The sequence below is a fragment of the Panthera leo genome, chromosome C1, assembly GCF_018350215.1.
Source record: "Panthera leo isolate Ple1 chromosome C1, P.leo_Ple1_pat1.1, whole genome shotgun sequence".
NCBI lineage: Eukaryota > Metazoa > Chordata > Mammalia > Carnivora > Felidae > Panthera > Panthera leo.
The window spans coordinates 58,232,521-58,248,305 of NC_056686.1; the positions used below are offsets into that span (position 1 = coordinate 58,232,521).

Consider the following 15,785-nt stretch of genomic DNA (forward strand, 5'->3'; position numbering starts at 1 on the left):
GTTCAGTTTAAATGAACTTTGAAAAATTAAATTTTGTAGCCAACAACAACTCACTTTTTAAAAATTAGAACCAGTGATTAGGACAGAAATTGAATGCCAGTTTCTAAATTCCTGATGGGAAGAAATCCCAAAGTTAGTTAGTGATGCATCAGTCACGTTTTTTTTTAATTGAAAGTGTCTATCTTGAGATTTTCACACAGTTAATAGGCTAGAGTGAGAATCTTCTGCATGATAATTTTTTATCTTTTGAACATACCATTGTTGTCAGATATTCTCATTCAGATTTAATTGTTCTGGGGTGAGATCTAGGAATTGGAATTTTTTAAAAAGTCTGAGAAGGTGATTCTGATATGCCAGTATTGACAACCACTGTCATAAATCATTATTTCTCAGAGAGCTATACTCACAGTTAAGATCATTTTAGTTGGTACTAAATCACTTTAAGTTGTAATTATGAAGGTTTTTAATGTGTATCATAAAAACATATATAAGCAGTCAGTGGGTATTCTTATTTAGGACAAGCAAAAGATTATAAAAAGTGAGCTACTTAAAAATAGATTGTCTATATATCTATCAATGTCTATGTCTATCTATGTCTGTCTATCTATCTATCTGTCTATCTATCTATCTGTATATCACCTATAAGAGTACAGTTGGCAAAGGTTGTGAAGGCATGATATAAATGATTGAATTTTAGACAACCCTGAGCTGGATTATGAGATAAGAGAGGAAATATGGAGGGCCAAGGAATTTGGAAGATAAAATAGATTTTAAGATCAATGATGAGATGGGAAGCAAATAGCATAAGGCAAAGATCATATTTTCAAGCATTCTTTGTCAAATGTACTTGGATCAAGATATTTAAAAATGAAAGGAGTATGTGGGTAGGATTGATATACTTTTATGTAAACAAAGAAGCCTTACTGGTACTCTTGCCTGTGTGGATGGCTTACCCACATCTCTGTAGATTTGGACTGGATTGGGTTGACCATGAGATGACACTTCAGGCATTATTTCCACCTGTGAACATTGAAGGACTCCATAACATTATAGCAAAGGAACAAAGAGTAAGCCCCAAGAAGTAAATGCTGCTTAAAATCAATGTGGGTCGGCAGTTATCTTCATTGGTTCCATAGGTGTCACCCTATGTGCTCTAAGAGCTTGGCATGTAGTGAGCAGTTCTGTGAATATTGACAGGGAAATCAGTAATAGCAGGGAAATGAGTGTTTAACATCCCAAAAGATAATTCTGTCTTTGGTTCAACAGAAAAGTCAGAGTGACACAGTAATTTTATCTCCTGTGGCAACTTTAATTGGCCAGCAGTGACTGCTGAAAGAATGCATTGAGGAACACTTTGAGGATGAGTCTGTCTCATGGAAAAGAATGTCATGATGAGTTAGTGTGACCATCAAGGAAGTTGCATAGGGGAGTGGCAGTACCATGGTCATATCCTCCATTTCTGAAAATGGTTACTCTGTTGTTTGAGGCTATAACATTCAGCAAAATGATCTTAGTCAAGGTAAAACTTGACAGTTTAAAACAAATAAACTCTTCTGAAAGAATGGTAAATTTCTCACTGCACCAGATAAGACAGAATACGTAGATTAGTACTTTCTGTTTCTGCTTTCATAGTGCATGAACTTCTGACTTTCAGTCTTGCACTTCATTCTGTAAGTCAGTATCTCCTTATTCTTTAATATGCCTGCTTACGAAATGACACGTTTGGAAATAAAGTTGTTTTAAATAGCAGTTTTTACAGCTAGCTGCCCCTGACTATTAATCTGTAAGTTAACATAACAATAAAGAGGTTAAATGATCAGCCTAAGTCTCCTTGGCAGAGAGTATACAATCTCAGCTTTCTTCTAAGAGAACTTGGGTACCTTGTTCTGGGAGGGAAGCCAGATATCATGGCTAAGTGCCCCTGGATCCTGTTGTTTAATCACAGGAGTTGTCTTGTATCTGAGTACGTATTTTATGGTTATTAACCTTAGCTATCATAAAGAGTTGACATCCAGGGAGAATTATGCTGGCGTGAAAATATACATGCATGTTTTTTTCCACCAAGATATTTCTCTCCAGGAGACATTTCCTGATTGGAATCAGTGTCCGTTTACACTGGTGTTCAAAAAGACATCATTTCTCCTCTCTCAACATCTCTTTCTCTTTTCTTTTTCAACCATTCATTCAAAAATAGGAATATATTATGAGTCAGGTACTGGTTTAGACTCCAGCAATATAACATTGAACAAACAGACACTATTTTACCTCATATATTCTTATTTCAAACAAACAAATTTAATCACATTAGAGAGTGATATACGAAATTATAGGAGAGTAAAAGGGAACAATGGGAGCACATAAGGGACATAGATTGTGGGACATCAAAGAGGGCTTCCTGGAAGAAGTAACATTTTGGCAAAGTCCTGAAACCTCAAAAGAAGTAATCCAAGTGAGGTGAGAGGCTGAGGTATGAGCATGTGGAAGGAGAGGAGGGAAAAAGGTCCAAGGCTAGGAAAGAGCATGTCACTCAAGGAGGTGAAAGTCTTCACTGTGATGGAAATATGAAAGTGGAGTGGGGAGAATGTAGTTGGAGATTGCACCCTCCACCACAAAATATAGTATTTGGAGGATATTTTAAGGAGTATGAACCTTACCTTGAAAACAAAGAAGCGGTACTGAAGGCTTTCAATGGTCTGACATGATCAGATTTGCATTTTAGAAAGGTTTTGCTCTTTTCTCTTTTTCTTTCTTAACATATATATGATATGTATTATGCACCATATCAAGATGGATTGAATTTTTCAGGTGCTTGTTACTGTGGAAGAGACTGGAAACAGACCCTTAAACCCTAGTGGAAGATATATAAATTATAAGTTGAGTATATGACACCCAAAGTACAATGAATATGACAGTGATCTTGTGATAACTTTATTTAGAAAATACTGCTGATTTACTCCCCTCTATGGTGATATCATGGACATGTCTCCCTTGTTTAGAAAATCTGTTGTTAGGGGCGCCTGGTGGCTCAGTTGGTTAAGCATCCAATTTCGACTCAGGTCATGATCTCACGGTTCCTGAGTTCAAGCCCTGCATTGGGCTCTGTGCCAAGAGGTAAGAGCCTGGAGCCTGCTTTAGATTCCGTGTCTCTCTCTCTCTCTTCCCCTCCCCAGCTAATGTTCTTTCTTTCTCTCAAAAATGAATAAATGTGAAAAAAAAGTTAAAAAAAAAGAAAGAAAGAAAATCTGTTGTTAAATGGAGAAAGGAAAGGAGTCACTCTATCTCCCCTTGATGAATTGTGTTTCTTAATTTTAAGTAACAGAAATCAAACTCAATCTAGCTTATGGAAGAATGAGAATTTACCAGTTTATCTGTTGGAGGGGCTGGAGTGATTGGAAGCAGAGATTCAACCCATCTTCCTGCTTGTTGACTTTATATCTTAAGCACTGTTATCCACGAGGAAGGAGATATAGCGCTGGTTTTCCTAATGTCTTAGATTAGATTCTCCAGAAACAGACCCCCCAAAAGGATTTATTAAAAATGTCTCTGGAAAAATCTGATAAAGGCATGGAGACAAATAGACTCAAGAAAATTAGAAGAAAAAAGCTGTCCTAAAGTTAAGTTTGAGAACTTATATTTTCAGTGGTAAAATTTCCTGAAATTGTGATTTTTTTTTTCTTCAGAAGTTCCTGGCATCCCAGGTCTAGGAATGAGAAAGCAAGTACTGGGACTGACCTAGAGTTGGTGTTTGCTGAGTGGGTGTGATGGAAGAAAAGGGGTACTTGGGAAAAGAGGATGTTGAAGGAAATCATGCAAATGGAGAGAAGGAAAGACAGCAGGACACTGTTGAAGAAAAATAAAAGAACCAGGGGAACTTTCTGAGGAATCAAACATATGCGGAGCTGAAAGGAAAGGTGTTTGTATTGGGTTCCTACTGACTGCCACAAACTTAACATGTTAAAACAATAGAAATTTGTTCTCTTATAAGTTCTCAAGAAGAAGTCTGAAATGAGTTTTATGTGACTAAAATCAAGGTGTTTCCAGGACTGGTTCCTTCTGGAGGATCTATGGGTGAATCCATTCCTTGCCTCTTCCAATTTATGGTGGCTGCTGGCATTCCTTGGCTTGTGGCTGCATTTTTCCAATTTCTGCTTCTGTCATCACATTGTTGTCTCCACCACTATGGTAGCATCTCCCACTATCTTTAAAAGGACACTTGTGATTACCTCATTGTTTCCACCTGTTTTGCATTACATCTGCAAAGTTCTTTATACCATATAAGTTAGCATATTTACAGGGTCTGGGTTTGGCTTAGAAGTGTTGGAGAGGGGCTTTTTTTGGGGGCGCCTGGGTGGCTCAGTCGGTTAAGCGTCCGACTTCGGCTCAGGTCATGATCTCACGGTCTGTGAGTTCGAGCCTCGCGTCAGTCTCTGTGCTGACAGCTCAGAGCCTGGAGCCTGTTTCAGATTCTGTGTCTCCCTCTCTCTCTGCCCCTCCCCCCTGTTCACGCTCTGTCTCTCTCTGTCTCAAAAATAAATAAACGTTAAAAAAAATTAAAAAAAAAAAAAGAAGTGTTGGAGAGGGGCTTTTTTCAAACTCCTACATCACTGTATCAAGATTGAAGATTGTTTATGTTCACAGTTCCCAGTGGAAAAAAATATATATATAATTAAAGTATAGTCACGAATGGGTATGAATGAAGATCATTAAGTCAGTCCAGGAAATAAAAGAGTAGGGCATTGGATGAGCCATTCTCTTGGATCCTGGAACCATCAGGGTATAGATGGACTTGGGATTCCTTAAGACAATGGTTGAGTAACTTGCTATTGGCCACACCATTTGTAAGGGCTAGAAGTATTCTTACTACTTTTACCAAATATTCAACATTTAGTTAGTTTAGGGAGACCTATGAAAAAAGACGAGGAGGAAATCCATTTTCTCTCTGTTCCAAGGCAAGTTTGATTGTATTCTCCATTTGTACCTCTTGTTTTTCGTTCCAGCTCTCCCTTTGAGCTCCAGACCACAATGCTACCAGATCTATTCTCAGTCCTTCTCTGCTTTTTCAGTGCCCTAGGAGACTGATTTCTATGAAGGGGATCTCCCAGGGTCTTCTTGCCCTCTGACTTCCAGTTGGGTTTGCAACAGGGGAGCCTCTGGCAGGGGATCGGAAAAGAGGAGTATTGGTATAGTTACTCACCCACCTCCCGCTCCAGCCCTGACTACCATGGCCCTGGCAGTGACTACGTATCTCCATGGACAAAGTTCCTGTGTAGTGGACTCTTTCCCAGCTTCAGGTCTTTCTGACCTCTGGTAACTCTGTTCTCTCTTTTTGCCCAGCTTCCTGCTGTTGCTAGATTCTGGGTGCTTCATTATCCCATTTGTTCCTTGACTCTATAATTCTCTGTATACAATCTCCTTTGAATGATCTTCAGGTAAGCCCTTTTGAATGTTTTTTTTTTCTTTCTGAAACTCTGGTATAATAGGGCATAATTCTAGCTGTTCATAGTATTTTCTTAAATTATCATTATAGGTTGACATGTCTTCAGAAATCTCTTGGACACTCTTTTTTATTGTGTGGTAAAATAAGCAAATAAATAAACAAAACTACAAGTCTTTTTTACCTGCTATTGGTAATGTTTTTTGTGACTTGTATCATTTAAGCTTGTCTTCAGTTATGAGTAATAGAAAACATTACCAAGAGTGAGTAATTGGAGTTTGTTTTTATCACATACAAGAAGAATGAATATGATCAGATGCTGATATTGCTTCAGTGCCTCAATATTTCAAGGCTTTGGCTATCACCTTCATGATTCTTCAGTGTTTCCCTCTTGGGTACAAGATGGCTGCCAGGGCTTATTATCTGTGTTCCAGGCAGGAACCAGAGGGAAAGATGGCCACACCCACATTTATACTATTACATGTTCAGAAAAGTAATCCTTTCTCAGAAGGATTTTCTGTCCAGAAGATAGTCTGCTTATGCCTTATTTATCAGAAATGGCTTATGAAGCCACTGCTAGGTGCAAAGAAGACAAGAAAAGCAGTAACATTCGATTTTTTCTACAAAGGAGATAGGCAAGGGAAAAGAAGGTTGGAAATAGATGTTAATTAAGTGAGGATGTCTTCTGTACTCTCTTTGTACGTAATCCTACCAAATCATCTAAGGGCATGCATTATGAAGTCGGAGTGCTGAGTTCTAACACTAGGTCCACTATATTCTACCTGTTGAATTTGGGAAACAACTTAATCTCTCATTGCTTCACTTTCAAGTGAGGATAATAAAAAAGTTTTTCTCTCGTAGGGTTACTGTGATGACCAAATGAGTTAGTATATGTGCAGCATTTAGAACAGCATTGACACATGGTAGGCACTATTTAAATTGTTGTCTGATTTTTTGTTGTTTCTACCAAAACCCTCGAAGCAAAGGCTATAGGAAATAGAAAACGTAAGGGCCAATACAAAGTAACAGGGCGAAGCTTGGTCAAATTGTGAAATTAAAGATTATCTCCTCCTTCATTCATTTTTTCCTTCAACCTTATCCATTCTCTTTGCAGACTCATATTGCCACCCAGATATCCATCACCCTCCTGTCATGCTATAACAGGAGCTGCTATAACACTCCACTTCCACTTACTGAATGCACTCACAATGTACCAATCAATCTGTCACACATATTTTTTATGTCCTTACTGTGTGCTAGGGGCTGGGAAAAAAATGGTAAGTAATACAGCTATGGCCCTTCTGTGAGATGCTTGTAGTCCAGTTGGGAAGCTGATATTAAAAAATAATTAGAGAATTAATTGGTATTTGCTCTATTCAAAATTGGAAAATTTCAGTATTCTATGACAACATGCTAATCTTAGGAGCCCAAGAAAGCTTGCCTCAGGAAGTAGCATTTATGCTAAGGCTCTAAGGTTGAATAGGAACTAGTTGGGTAGAGAGGTGACATTGGGGCTGGGACAGAGAAGCAGAGTTTCAAGGGCAGAGGCCTAGAAGAAGGATGAGGCCTGGTGTTTGAGGAGCTATGGGCCTATGTCTCTCTTTTCTATGCCATCAGAATCCCTGTGTCCCACTCCCTCTGTGCTGCTCCCAGCATTCTAAGTGGACAGGTAATTATTTGGTGAAACCCTAATTACCCAGGCCACACAAGAGCCTCAGGGTTTTCCCTTCCCCTAGTTTCCCTGAAGCAAAAAGACCTTGATAAGCAAATCTACACTTGAAATGTTCAAGATTTCTAAGCTTTGATACTCTGTTTTCAGGGCTATTTGTATTTGAACAAGAAGCATTTAAACATAAATTCTTACTTCATAAAGGGTGACTTCTCCACTAGTGGAGATTTCAGTCCTTTGCCTGGGAATTTCTTTTTGCTCTAAGGAGTTGGAGGGATGAGGCAGACTATTAACGCCCAATATAAAATCACCTCGAAGGTAAAGTTATATCTCAAGCATGTTGGCACTAATAATGATGTGGAAAACTTACTCTATGATTTAGTATTAGTTGGAACATAATTATTCCTTATTTATTAACACAATTAAACATTTATATTATTCCCCTTTTATGAAAATCAAAACTTTGAAATCCTGCTTGGAAAATGAGAATAGAAATGAGTTTTTAATCCCCTGGATTTGGCCACACTGAATATTCTTTTCTTCATTACTAGTTTGTGCTTAACCCATATAGTCAGATCCTTCAGGAAGCAGTGGCTTTCTTAGGTGTGGTATCCATCCATCATTTCCTCTCTGCTCCAGAGCTCCCCTGTGGCTGCTGAGTGCAGGAAGGGCTGATGCTTGCTGTGACTTCCATTTGCTCCTGAGGGGGAAAGTGAAGTTTCCAATCTTGTAATGTCATGTCCAGCCATAAATAGATGATTCAAAAGCCACATTTCTGAGGAGCAAGAGGTTAAAGGGAGCCTTGAGTGTTATAAGTGGTCAACATGCATTCTTCAAGATGGTCTCATTAACTAAACATGGAATGCAGAAGCATTTGTCAATATTATACATGCTGTTTTAGACTGCATTAATAAAAGATTCATTGGTGCTCCACTTCACATCGGTTTTGCCAATTTGAATCTCTTTTAAATGACTGCCTTCTTTGTTTTGTAGCTTACAGCTAAGCTTTTATAGTTACTCTAGCTCTCTCTAGGCTGTCTGCTCCACTGCTCACTCGTGCTCATATACCCAATTATTTCTGTTCTATAAAAGGTATCTGCCTTTCTTAGTGTATGCATTTATATGTTTATTTATACATTGGTTTATTCCAAAATGTTTTTGACACAGTTCAATAGACCAGACGCTAGATTTTATGATCATTTTGGTTGCTCAGAAGCTATCCAAAAACTTCTAATATTTTCATTTGAAAACACAAATATTCTCTTCAGATTTTTTTAAATTTAATTCTTGTAAAAGGTATGGTCTCTTTAATAAGCTAGTTACATCTGATGCTGAGGTGTAAGTCTGATTCAAAATACAAAAGTCCACAGCTGTTACCAAGGAAATCAATGACCTCTTTTTTTAAGTAGCTGTTGGGATGCAAGTTAGTTTCCTAAGAAATCTCTAATTGGAAACTTTAGTCCTCAAAAGTCTGCTGGGGATGTGACTATGTGTCTAAAGGTTATAATGTCTAGTAGCATGTGAGGTTAGGGGTGTACAACAAAAAGTCATTTTTTTTCAAGTGTAAATAACAAGTGTTGAGACTTTCAGCTCCTCCTGGGATTACCAGATATTTGGAAGATACTTGATTTAAATTGGTTTGACTTAAAAAGCAAATAGAGCTGACAACAGAGAAAAACTGCAAGGGACATTTTTTTCTAATTTTTTAAAAATTTATTTATTTATTTTGAGAGAGAGAAAGAGAGCATGAGTGTGGTAGGGGCAGAAAGAGAGGGAGAGAGAGAGGGAGAGAGAGAGAGAGAGATTGAGAGAATCCCAAGCAGGCTCCATGCTGTCTGTGCAGAGCACGGTGTCGGGCTCAAACTCATGAACCCGTGAGATCATGATCTGAGCCAAAATCAAGAGTCCAAGCTTAACTGACTGAGCCACCCAGGTACCCCTGCAAGGGGCATTTTAACTGCTAATGACTAGGAACTGCATACAAACCAAAGCTTTTGAATATCCAATGGTGATATTCAAATGTTTTTGTTGAAGCAGAATAAGAAAATTCAAAATCAAGACAATGCTGAATTATACCTAGATATTTGTATTTAAAATGACTATAGTGTATATATTTGTAATAAGTCCTAGATTAATGAAAACATTGCCTAAATTGTACACTAGATTTCCTTTTCCCCTATATCCACATTAGGGGAAAGTTCAACTGATACCATTTATTGATTTATTGAAGGGAAATTTCTCCATCTCCTAATATGGCAAGAAACTATTCAAGGCCTCATGGATACAGAACATATTCTCCTACATTCGAAGAGTTTACTATAGTCCACTGGTAGAGTCAAATACTCAGCTCTCATAATGCAGTGAGATATATGTCATAACAAAGCTATTCATGCGACGTTATGAGAATGTAAAGAAGCAACATAGAGGAAAGGCACCGAACCCAACCTGGGAGAAGGAAAAGGATTTAGAAAAGTCTTCTTAGGGGCACCTGGGTGGCTTGGTTGGTTGAGCGTCTGACTTCAGCTCAGGGCATGATCTCATGGTTCATGGGTTCGAGCCCTGCGACGGGCTCTGAGCTGACAGCTCAGAGTCTGGAGCCTGCCTCAGATCCTGTGTCTCCCTCTCTCCCTCTCTCCCTGCCCCTCCCCTGCTCATGCTCCGTCTCTCCCTGTCTCAAAAATAAGTATAAACATTAAAAAAAAATTTAGAAAATTCTTCTTAGAGGAGGCAATGCTTCCATTGATTTGCATAAGAATTTAAAAACTACAGGAGCAAAAACAGAAAGGCCATACTCTAAAGTCTACTTTTCAACTAGTGTTAGCTCTTTACATTGCATCTTTAAAAAAAAAATTTTTTTTATGTTTTATATTTGAGAGAGAGACAGAGAGACAGAGAGCAAGTAGGGGAGGGGCAGAGAGACAGAGACAGAATCCGAAGCAGGCTCCAGGCTCTGAGCTGTCAGCACAGAGCCCAAGGCGGGGCTCGAACTCACAAACTGTGCGATCATGACCTGAGCGGAAGTTGGATGCTTAACCAACTGAGCCACCCAGGTACCTCCGTTACATCTTGATTCACAGTAACCAAATGTTAAGATATAGTATAAAGCAACACTATATTAAGATAGTATAGTGTTGGCTCAAGAGTAAGAATGTGATCTGAATTCAGAAGAAAGAGCCCCAAAACTGTTCTTATAATATGTAGGAATTATATTTTGGGATTTATTATATAATAAATAAGGTATCACAAACAGATGGGGAATAAGATTATTTGATAAATTCTGCTAGGAAAATTGATGTTTGGGGACAAAAATCAAGCTGACCTTCCTGTTATAGCATATGTCAAAATTAATGCCCGATGAATGAAAAATTTGATATAAAAATGAAATAATTTAAAAATCAGAAAATATGAATTAATTTTAACTCTAAGATGATGAAAAATATACTGGTATATATTGGTACACTGGACTTGATAAAAAAAATCTGTGTGTACAAAAATGATCATATTTAAAAGTATATGTTTAACTGGGGAAATTTTAGCAAAAAAAAATATGGCACAGTTTACATATACTTAAAAAAAATCACCTCCAGCCCAATAAGAAAAACACTACAGTAGAATGGGCAAAGAGCACAAGAAGAAAGTTTCCAAAAACTTATTACTGTTAAATATATGGAAAAATAGGGAAGAATATTCAAAATGACAGTGTCTTAATTTGGAGTATTTTAGCAAAATACCATATACTAGATGGACTACAACAAAAGACACTTATCTATAACACTTCTGGAGGCTGGGAAGTCTATGGTCAAGGTGCTAGCATGGTCAGATTCTGGTAAGGGCCTTCTTCCTGACCTGTAAATGGCTACCTTCCTGCTGTACAGACATTTGGTGGAGAGAGGAAAAGGAAGAAAGCTCTAGGATGTCTTTTTCTTTAGGGACACTGATCCCATAATGAAGGTTCCATGACCTCATCTAAACTTAATTACCTCCCAAAGGCCCCATTTTCTAATACCATTACATTGAGGGCTATATGAGTCCAGTGGACACAAAACACCTATGTTTCAGGTGTGCCACATAGTGATTTAACCTCTTTATACTCATCTTCAATATTCTTAATTTTTTTCTTACCCAGGGTCTCTAAGCATCTGAACTAGAAGAAATAATTCTTATGCTCTTAAATCCAATTCTTTAAAGATCAGTTAATGTTAGTATCTAGTTTTTCAAAACACTGTTATTGCCTGTTTATCCTATACTGTTTAGAATTTGGAAACTGGTATCTTTTTATCATGTGCAAATGCAAGAAAAATGCTTATTTTCATTAAGGTAGATTTAGATCCTTCTTGTCTGAAGATTTATATGGTACATAAATAGATCTTACATGTGTTGTGATTAACTTAATTGTATCTTGGTACTGTTATCCTCATACCATTGGATTTAATTACATTGCATTATGCCTGGTAATTAAATAGAATAAAATATCATTATATCATTAGTTGGTTTTATAAGGCCTTGAAATCTATTCTAAGAGCTCTTATATGTATTACAAGTTTTCACCACTAAGATCAATGCTCCTAGAATTGTTACTGGTCACTGAGTTGTCAGGTGTACGTTTGCCAATTACTTGGAATTTGAGCTCAAAGGCACCAATGTGCACTGATTTGGGCGAAGCCTTCCAATTCAACCAGGAGGATGACCATCATTTTGTATCATCTTACTTTTAAATTTGTTCTCTCCCAAATGGGGGTATTGAAAGATTAAAGCAATGACCAGCAAACACATTTTGGCTGAATTGTCTGTGACTATGCAATTAACAGAAAAAAAGTTATCATTTATAATCAGCTGAATGGTGTTTTCCAGTGATCTTGACACTGCTAGTATAGTGTATCTTGTAAATCTTTCCATGATGCCATGAACAATGACATGAGGGTGGAAATATGCTGATTGAAAGGCAAGCTGGAACTACAGTTGTGACCACAATCCATACTGTGTACAATTATGAAAAAGATATGCCTTCCAACAAGGGCCAGGTGTATGCCTTTTCTTCTCGAGTGACACTTGTTTCTGTCTCCATCTTGACAGTCATAGTTTCAAGCTATTCTATTTTTTATCAAACCTTGCTTTCTTCACAGAACGTGGAACTGATATGTAGAGGTGCCCTGCTGCATCCCAGGAACTGTGTTATGTATGATGTGTCATTTAAATCTCACAACCACCTTGTAAGTAGGCTGTATTATTACAGTTTTACAGATAAGCAAACTGAGACTTAGATAAAATATATTGCTTAAGAGAAGCTGGGTAGAAAGCGGCATGTCTGGTATTTAAACCTAGTTATTTTTATTTCCAAAGATATTAACCATTTCTTTTCTACTGTGTTGACTCACAGGAGGTTGTTTGTTTGTTTGTTGAAGTTAAATGGCCTCCTACCATTATCCCATGAACATTGAGGTTATTTGTAATGTAGACATGTGAATGTTGCATTCAGCAAGGATGTCTATGGAACCCCTCTAGGAACTGTGAGGATGAACATTTAACATTCCCCTTTATTTTTTTAAAAATTCTTTTTTATTCTTTATTTATTTTTGAGAGAGAGAGAGACAGTGAGACAGAGTGCAAGTAGAGGAGGAAAAGAGAGAGAGGGAGACACAGAATCCAAAGCAGGATCCAAGGTCTGAGCTGTCAGCACAGAGCCTGATGCAGGGCTCAAACTCACGAACTGCAAGATCATGACCTCAGCCAAAGTCAGATGCTTAACCAACTGAGCCACCCAGATGCCCCTAACATTCCCCATCTTGATCTAGAATTTGAGAAGGGTAGGTATCATTCTTGGATATTTAAAAAGAATTTCCCCAGGTAGAAGGAAGTTGAAAGCAAAATAAAAGAATACCTTTTAGGATTCACAAAATTATGAGAATTCAGCTACGTATTGTAGTGTGTTTTTAAAGTGTTTATGTCTCTCTTGTTATTCACTAGCATTTAGTGCAGATATACCAAATATGCCAATCTTGCCTCAGCTTTGCTACAGAGTGTTGTAAGTGTTACAGAATGTTATGCTTAAGTCAGAATATTAAAAGGAACCCCAAACTACCCCTCAGACTCACCCTATTTAATCCATATTTCTTTTAAGGAGGCTTTGCCATGAATTTACTCATAGAACTAGATTCTTAGTGATTGTGGCCCCAAGCTTATAGAAAAAGACAGATTTTTTTCTTTAAGTTTTTTATTTTGAAATGATTTTAGATTTACAAAAAGGTTTCAAGGGTAGTACAGAGAGTTTTGTATATCTGATATATAGCCCATCTTCCCCTAACATTAACATTTTATATAACCATGTACATTTATCAAGACTAAGAAATGAACATTGGTACATTACTATCAGCTAAATTCCAGACTTTGTTCAGGTTTTATCAGTTTTCCCACTAATTTCCTTTTTCTTTTCCAGGATCCAATTCAGTATATCACATTGTACTTAATCATCATGTCTTCTTAGTAAGAGGAGACAGTTTTTAATGTTGAGTAGTAATGGTGGCAACGATGCAAAAGACTCAGAAAAGGTAGTTGTAGGTGGAAGGGAAAGTTTATTAATCAACTCCTCTAAGTCCAGAGACAAAAGGAGTGTCCTTCCAGGAGGAAACAATACTGGAAGATCACCATGACTCTCTCTTCCCTATTGCCCCTTTATTTTTTTCTCTAAAGGATAAGATTGAGGAGAACATCATTGTTGACCAAAGCAGTAGTCTTTTTTCCCTCTCCAGCATGTCTTCAAGTGGTACCCACTCTCCTGTTTGCTAATTGTTCCATACACTGAACTCTTAGGAACCAGAGCCTTTAGCCTCTGCATGATATGTAGAGGTGCCCTGCTGCATCCCAGGAACTGTGTTATGTGTGATGTGTCATTTAAATCTCACAACCATCTTGTAAGTAGGCTGTATTATTACAGTTTTACAGATAAGCAAACTGAGACTTAGATAAAATATATTGCTTAAGAGAAGCTGGGTAGAAAGTGGCATGTCTGGTATTTAAACCCAGTTCTTTTTAATTCCAAAGATATTAACCACACTCCTCTAGCTGCTTCCCTGCAAGTAGATGGATGAGTCAGTTCACATTACGTGGGACAGGGTAGGAAAATCCATTTGGATCTTTTTTTAGGGTGAAAAAGCTAATATTCTGAGATCCACAATTCCATCTATTTCCTATGTTTATTTTTCATACTGTTTAAAATGCAGAGAGGACAAACGTTGTGATTAGCTCCTCGCAGAACTTGTAGCACAGATCATTTGGTGTATGGCTTGCTTTTTGTCATGGTGTTATAAAAAATAATCTACATTGATTAAAAATCATTTTTAGGGGCGCCTGGGTGGCGCAGTCGGCTAAGCATCCGACTTCAGCCAGGTCACGATCTCGCGGTCCGTGAGTTCGAGCCCCGCGTCAGGCTCTGGGCTGATGGCTCAGAGCCTGGAGCCTGTTTCCGATTCTGTGTCTCCCTCTCTCTCTGCCCCTCCCCCGTTCATGCTCTGTCTCTCTCTGTGCCAAAAATAAATAAAAAACGTTGAAAAAAAAATTAAAAAAAAAATCATTTTTAAAGATGTAATTTAAAAACACTTTCTATAAAATAAAGCACTGTTAAATCATCAAAATTCCTCATGCAACAATTTACTAATCATATGTGTATATATGCGTGTATGTGTACATATAGACATATTCTGCCTAATACACCTCTTACATGTGTTTATGTGTGTATATATATTATATGTTAATACATATGTAGGTACATATATGAGTAGAAGTACATAAATTTATACATATATGTATATGTACATACATGGCTAAATACATATATGCATATATACACATATACATCCTATACATATACATATTCTAGCCTGTATGTCACATATTAATCAAAATAGGTTAAGCTGTGTTGAGCTAACAAACAACTTCAAAGTTGCAACTTATTTCCTGCTCACATTATATATGCATTGCTGATTGACTTGAGACTCAACTCCCCAGTCACTGAGGAAGCCAGATCAATGAGGACTCTACCATGTGGTGGTTGCACCACCTAGAACACAAGCCCTCTCAATCACTCAGCATGGTAAAAGAGAGCTTGGGCAATTAAACATGAGATTTCCACAATCTCAGTTACGTACAATTTATACTCACAATTTATTGGTCAGAATCCATCACAGTGTTTAATTCAACTTTAAGGGCCAATAATCACATCTTCTAGGTGTACAGAAGGCAGGGGAGAATCAAGTATTGAAGAAAAATTATATATAATGTGTACTACATGAAAAAACTCACTTATGTGAAAAATTACTTATGTAACAGGTCAGGGTAAATAACACTAGCATAACACTAGTATAACAAGTTGCTCCAGATTCCAATGACTTAATATAATTAAAGTTTGTTTTTACTCATTTGACAACATAATGCAACTGGCAGGAAGTCAGTACTCCAGGCAGTCAGGTAGGGACTTTAAGATCTAACATTTTGTGACATAAAGCCTGAAAAGTGACAACAATAAAGAGGCAGTTAGTTCCATTTTACTTCTAGTTTGAGTATAAGGTGAATGGTCAGATCAGTTTTGTCTTGTATCAGATGGTTCGATCCCATAACAAATTAAGTGAACAGCACCCTGAAAGGGATTGTTCATCCACTAATTTCCTTAGCGCTCTGATGTGCTACAAA

The 15,785-nt window shown here is 37.5% G+C and overlaps 1 long non-coding RNA gene across 4 annotated transcripts in view; it reads left to right on the forward strand.

Annotated features, from left to right (window-relative positions):
* LOC122227565 overlaps window positions 1-15,785 on the forward strand; it is a 90,709-nt gene that overhangs the window by 69,313 nt on the left and 5,611 nt on the right. The window contains exon 4 of one of the 4 annotated variants that reach the window (XR_006206125.1): window positions 12,227-12,313. The exons of 2 other annotated variants lie outside the window; for them this stretch is intronic. This is a non-coding gene — a long non-coding RNA (uncharacterized LOC122227565). Of the gene's footprint in view, window positions 1-3,680; window positions 4,093-12,226; window positions 12,314-15,785 lie in introns of those variants that run through there. One more of the 4 variants, XR_006206129.1, reaches the window with a different exon arrangement.